Source organism: Gracilinanus agilis, chromosome 6, assembly GCF_016433145.1.
Source record: "Gracilinanus agilis isolate LMUSP501 chromosome 6, AgileGrace, whole genome shotgun sequence".
NCBI lineage: Eukaryota > Metazoa > Chordata > Mammalia > Didelphimorphia > Didelphidae > Gracilinanus > Gracilinanus agilis.
Window position 1 is genome coordinate 146,446,260 of NC_058135.1, and position 7,260 is coordinate 146,453,519.

Consider the following 7,260-nt stretch of genomic DNA (forward strand, 5'->3'; position numbering starts at 1 on the left):
ATAATGCTAATAATTATAAGACCAGTGGTAATACATACACAAGGAATCAGAGACAGCAATCCTGTTATGTTTGTGGCCAAATTGGACATTTTCCAAGGGAGTGTAGATATAGAAGAAGATCATATGGGCAGAGGTACAACAATAACAATGGATTTAATCGGTTTAATAATAATTATTGATATAGGGGAAATAACTGGAATAATGGTTTTAATCATGGAAATGGCCAGCAAAATGTGTTCCAATGCCAGAATGCATGCTGCCAAGGTGCTCAAGCTCCTAATTTGGCATGTGGGGTGCCAAACAGTAATGGAGGATTATTAAGTAAGTAATCTAAATGGTTTTGTGGGTTCACACTGGGTTGAAGGAGAGACAGGAATGTCTGATGATCTGGACCAAACAGGAAAGGAAGACCAGGGTTTACTGCCAAGCTGTTAACTGTAACAAGAATGTGTCACAAGAAGTCCCTTATTATTCCCCTCTTTCTATTTTTAAGGCCTAATGAATTCCCTCCCTCTTCTTCTCCCCTCCCTTTTATGACCTCCCCACTCCCCTGCTTCCCTTGGTTTATCCCTTCTGGCTTTCTCAGTAGGGTTAGATAGAGTTTTATATCCCAATGGATAAAGCTACTCTTCCCTCTCAGGGTTAATTACACTGAGAGTAAGGTTTAAATATTACCTCTTAATGCTCTCTTCATCTCCTTCTTTTAATAGAATTCATCCCCTCCCCTTCCCATGCCCTCTTTGTGTGTAAGAGAATATCCTATTTTTCCTATTCATTCAAGTTTCTCTTGGTGTCCTCTACTATTCACCCCCCTCTTTCCCACCCCCATATCATCTTAGACCATTTAGTATTCCAACCTCTCCCAATGAATAATTTTTCTAACTACTATAATAGTGAATACTATAATAGTGAATAGAGTTCCTTACAGAGAATTATATATAACATTTTCTCCACAAATAATTAGATCATATTGAAGCCCTTAAAGAGGCAAATTTAAAAGATATGAGTTTTCTTTCTTTCCCCTCTGTTTCTTACTTATCTTTTCATGTTTCTCTTGATTTTTGTGGTTGGATATCGAACTTTCCATTTAGTACTGGTCTTTTCTGTGCAAATACTTGGAAATCTTCTATCTTGTTGAATGCCCAAACTTTCCCCTGGAAGTATATTGTTAGTTTTGATGGCTAGATGATCCTTGGTTGTAGACCCAGTTTTCTTGCCTTTCTGAAAATCATTTTCCAAGCCTTGCTGTATTTTAGTGTGGAGGCTACCAGATCCTGTGTGACCCTATTGTTGCTCCTTGATATCTGAATTGTCTCTTTCTGGCTTCTTGTAAAATTTTTCTTTTACTTAGAAGCTCTTGAATTTGGCTATTATATTCCTGGGTGTTGTCTTTTCTGGGTCTAGTGTAGAGGGTGATCCTATGGATCCTTTCAATGTCTATATTGCCCTCTTGTTGTAGAACTACTGGGCAATTTTGCTGAATAATTTCTTTTAGTATGGAGTCCAAATTTCTATTAATTCCTGCTTTTTCTGGAAGACCAATGATTCTCAGATTGTTCTAGACCGGTTTTCTTGGTCTGTCACTTTCTCATCAAGATATTTCATGTTTCCTTCTATGTTATCAGTCTTTTGACTTTGTTTTATTTGTTCTTGCTGTCTTGAGAGATCATTAGCTTCTAATTGTTCAATTCTAGCCTTTAGGGACTGGTTTTCAGCTATAATCTTTTGGTTTTCCTTTTCAATCTGTTCATTTCTGGTCTTCAATTGACTTCCCTCACTTTCCAATTATGAAATTCTGCCTTTTAAACTGTTATTTTCTTGTCAGACTTTGGTTTCCAATTTGCTTACCATTTCGTTTGATTTTGGGGCATCTTTCTCCAATTGGGAGTTTCTGTCTTCTAACCTGTTAATTTTCTTTTGAGCTATTTCCCACTTCTCTCGCGAGATCTCTTTCATCTTTCTCATCATCTCAGATTTGAACTCTTCAATAGCTTGTGGCCAGTTTTCATTATTTTGGGAAGGTTTGGATATGATTACTTGTTTGTTCTCCTCTGCTGTTTGCTGTTTTGTCTGTATTTTATCTGTGTAAAAGTTGTCGAGTGTTACAGATTTCTTCTTTATGATCTTTCTCTTTTGGGTTCTTGTCTCTGGCTTGCCATTGTTAGCCCTGCACCCTCTCAGGATTATCCTCACACTCAGGGTCTGTCTGCACTCTTTAGGTTCCTGAGGTCTCAGGTCTAGTTGTTCTCAGGGTCAAGCCTCCTGGTGATCCCCTTGCTTGTTCCTCAGCCTGAGGCTTCTTTAACAGTCTCAGGGTGTTGCTTCCACAGTCGTGCACCCCTCTGTACTGGGTCCCCACTCAAGGTCAGTGCCTGCGCTCAGGATCCGAGTCCTCACCAGGGCTCAGGATCTGTCTCTGAGCTTGTGTCCTTGCCCACACTTGTGCCTGCTCTCAGGGTCTGTGTTCAAAGTCCAAGTGATCTTTAGCCTCTTGGGGTCTTAAGTCTTGCTGCTGTCAGGAGCAGGCCCTGTTGACCCCAGGTAGCTGCCAAGGACTTAATGTATGCCCCAAACTGGCTCTAACTCTAGTGTGCTGGCTTTGGCACTGTAGGTGGTGTGGGGTGGGGGAGGGGGTTGCTCAGCTTACATTTTAGTGAGAGCTGTTTAACCCCTTTATTGCATGGAAATGCCAAGATTCCACACACCTCCAATGCTGCACCCTGTTGTGGGGTCCCTTCATTCCTCTGGATTTGTTTTTATGTCTTCTTGAGGAGTCCTATATGTTTCGGTTAGGAGAGGTTAAGTAGCTACTCCTTACTCTGCTGGCATCTTAACCAGGAAGTCTATCATTTGGTCCAAAACTTTTTAAACATCTCATAGCTGTGGAAACCAGTGTCCATGGAGATTAATTGCCTTGCTCATTTTTGTTTCATGTTATAGGTAGCAGAATTGGCATTCAAATTCAGGTCCCTTGACCTCAATTGTTAGAAAATAAAGATTAGAATTGTTTTTATGTGTAACTGGGGAAAAATAAAATATTATTGAACAATTAAAAAGAGAAAAGAAAAAGAAAGTTCCAGAAGCAATTCCAAACTAGGAAGGGTTCTGTGACTCTATCATACTATTCCTGAATGAAAGACATGGCTGACCACTTCAGATAGGTCAATGAGCAAACAGATGCAGGAACTTGCACAAAGTTCCATAGTATATAACTGATAGCTCTGGCATCTCCAGGCTAGTGATTATAGACACCAAGTTTTGAGCTAGATAGCCAAATACCTCATTTTACACATGAGGAAACTGAGGCCCACACAAGTGAGACAACTTGCCTAGAGTCATATAGATAGTAGAGTGGAGTTTGGATTTGCTCTGTTCTGGATCCAGAGCTCTTTTAATCCAATTCAATGAGCATTTATTAAGGGACTTCTATGTGTAGCCCATGGTTTGGGGTGCTAAGTTGATACAAAAGCAAAAAGTTACACATTATTTATGGGGGAAGATGTCATATATTATGAATTAGGGGAAAGAAGGAGAAGAATATAATATATAAATAGTTAAGTATAAGATATGGAGTGCTTGGGATAAAGGGAAGATGCTGCCTGAGAATTCTAAGAAAAGTTGTGTTGGGAAAGAATGATTTCAGCTGTGAGGGATCAGAGGACAGCTTCATGGAACAGGGGAAAATTGAGAGGAGCCTTGAAAAAAGAAGATTCTGAGAACTTTTGATCAGCGGTGTCAAGCATGTGGTCCATAACATTCCCAAGTGTGGCCCAAACCAGATTGAAACATGATTGGGAAATATTTAACAGAATAAATTAAAGTACAATAATATTATATTATAAAACTCAGTCAATATGTGGCCTTCATGAATATTTATGTAGGAATTTGTGGCTACTTTTCCTCTTTGAGTTTGACACCACTTCTCTAAATGGAGATTAAAAGGAAGAGTGTTTCTATAGATGCACCCCTATCCTACATGCTCTTTTTACAACACTATCCTGACATTCTGCTTTCTAATCCACCTTCTCATTCATTTATTCACTCACTGAATATTCATTGGGTATATGCTCTGTGCAAGTTGTGCTAAGAGTGCTAAGACTGGTGAGTGAAATCCATAACCTTGGAATGGAAAATAACACTTCTGCCCAAAGCCTGACATATCCAAAAAGCTGACATTCCATGCTTCCTCAGAGGAATAACAGCATATTTTTTTACACTGTGCTCAAAGGAAATTGAGCATCTTAAAAGTGGTCCTTAGAAAGACATCAGCCTCACAGTGGCCCCTTTTCTCTCTTGATCAAGAGCCTGCTATTTAAGCTCTTTATCATGTAGAAGTTTTTTGCAAACAAACGAAACACATTATGATAATCCAGGTTTAAGGCAACCATGCATTGACCTTCATAGAGCAGTGTTCCTTCTGGGTGATATTGTTTTAATCCTGTCCTAGGACCGAAATAGTACAAGATTTCTGGGTCAGTTATCAAAAGAGAGTTCACAATCACAGACAACCCAAGGTTTATGGACCTTCATAATAATAGGTTACATAATAGTCCTATCAAAAAGAACTGCAAAGGATAAAGAGTCATTCAGAAGGCAGCAGGTGCCAACCAAAAATCAACTCCATTTCTTCTGAATTTTGCCTTAGGGCATTGTCAGGTGGCCAGGTCTGAGTGTCAGCTAGGTGCCTCATCAGACCAAAAATTGCTTCCCCCCTGGGTCAGTTAAGATGAGAAAAAATAAAATAAAAATCCTGCATGTCATCAGTCCATCAATGTTAGTTCAAATTATTCCTCGGCAGGATGGACTCTAATGAAAGTAGGAACCCACAAAGGGTCTCAGCTTTTCTAGAAGAAACGCTCTCCTATATAAAGTAAATGTGAAATAAGATTAAAACTGTTTTAATGGTACTTCACAAGATGTCATATGTGATCATCTAGGCAATATTGATGACCAGTTGAGTCCCATATAAGACTTTAAGTTATCTTTTTATCACAGCACATTTCACACTACACACCAGCTTTTCGTTAGCAAAGAAGAAAAAGGAAAGGATAAACCTCTTTTTTCCCTGGAAAAAGACAAATGATGAAGTGGTTTGACCTAAATATAGTTTTGTTGGAATCAGCAACATGAACATTTTCTGGTGGTCACAGGATTTGGTTTGGAAACAGCCTCTGGCATAACCTGTGTGAGCTTGAGCAAAACATTTAACCTCCCTGGGCTTGTTTCCTTATTTATGAAATGAAGGAATTAGCCTCAATGACCTCAGGAATACGTTCTAGCTTCAAATCTATGAGCCTAGGACTAGTTGACCTTTGAGGTCTTCTCCACCTCTGTATACAATTCTAGGATCCTATGGACTTCTAGAAGATGTGATCACTTCCAAAAAATCAAAGACTGGAGCAATGGCAAATGAGTATGATGAATCCTTTATTTCACCATTGACTAGTGGGGCTTTCAAGACACTGGATACCATTAACTAAATATCAACTCTGAGTTTTAACCAGGAAAAGCACCAGACTTGGTAAAATGGAAATCACTAGATAGAAAACTCTATGATGACAAAGACAGTGTCTAAGTTAAACATATATGCCACTGTCATCTTTGAACACAGGGGGTATTTAAGAAATACTTATTTAATAGGATTCACACCTGAAAAAAAATGCTACATGGATTCTTTTCATTGTAAGGTAGAGAAGCCTTATCTCTGAAGTTTCTTTCTAAAGCTTCTCTTCCCCTGTTGCCCTCAATTCTCAATTAAATAATAAGCAAAAGTATTCTTTCTAGATTCAAAAATATGAAGAGAATTTAGGATACCAGGGCCATAGCTAGTACCAATTATCAGATCATAAATTTAGAACTGGAATGGACCTCAGACGCCTCCTGGTTCAATTCTTATATTTAATATATGGGGAAACTGAGGTCCATGAAAATAAAATGACATGCTCACAGGTATAGAAGAGATTTGAAACATGGTCCTTTGTCTCTACTAAAACATAGCAAAACTCTTCCCTTATTTTTTTTCTTCTTTCTCTCTCTTCTTAATTCCTATACCCATGCATCTATTTTCTTATTACACCTCCCTCCTCAGTTTGTCATATCTGATTTTATATATATATATATGTGTGTGTGTGTGTAGAGTGTTTTGTGGTATTATTTTTGCCCATGCAGATTATGCATGATCACAACGGTCTGTCTCAAGGTCATTCAAAAAGGAACAAAAATAGATAATTCTAGCATCTTCTCCCCTTCCCCACTTTTTCTAGGGGACAATTTCATTCCTGCCAATATGGAAAGTAGTAGATTGGGACCAAAAGCTAGCCATGGTACTACCCTCAAAGAGAAAGTGTACCAGGACAAAATTATGTCTTTCTACTTCCTTAAATATTATTAGTCTAAGGAATGTCATTTTTTAGGTTCAAGCTTAACTCTTTTTCTTTTTAAATTAAAACCCTTACCTTCCATCTTGGAATCAATACTGTATATTGGTTCGAAGGCAGAAGAGTGGTAAGGACTAGGCAATGGGGGTTAAGTGACTTGCCCAGGGTCACACAACTGGGAAGTGCCTGTGGCCAGATTTGAACTTAGGACCTTCTGTCTCTTGGCCTGGCTCTCAAACCACTGAGCTACCTAGTTGCCCCCTCAAGCTAAACTCTTGATGGATATTCCTTAATGGGAAAGGGATGTCCCAACCTTCATATACAAGATTTGACTGCCCTCCTACCAATTGCCAGTTCCAAAATGAATGCACATAGTAAATAAATCCATCAATCTTAGTCAATAACAGAAAAAAATCAGAAAAATCATACATATGAGACCATATCACACACAATACACAGAGTAAATAGCCTTTCCCATTTGGAACATCATGTCAACCAAGAGAGAGAGTCTCCGATCTCACCCAAGGAAAAATTTCCTTAAGTCTCTCATGTAACAGGTTGAGAATAAGGACATGAAGGAGACTACTGTCTCCTTCTTCCCAGTGCCTTTTTTTCCCCTTCAGCAACCTGGAAAGAGATTGAAGCTGGAAGACAGAACACAGAATGTCTCTTGTTTCCCCCTCTCACCAATTCTGTCCACCCCTTAGGCATGCATGAGGCATTCGTCTCCACAAGAGTAGAAATTCCCATTGGCCTTTGATTTAAGGGTTACATCTGTATGCAAGAACAATGCCTCCCACATAGTAGGTATTTAATGATTTTTCTAATTAACTTTTTTCTTTTTCCCCTTTGATTTACTTTTTAGACTTAACTGTAGAATCTC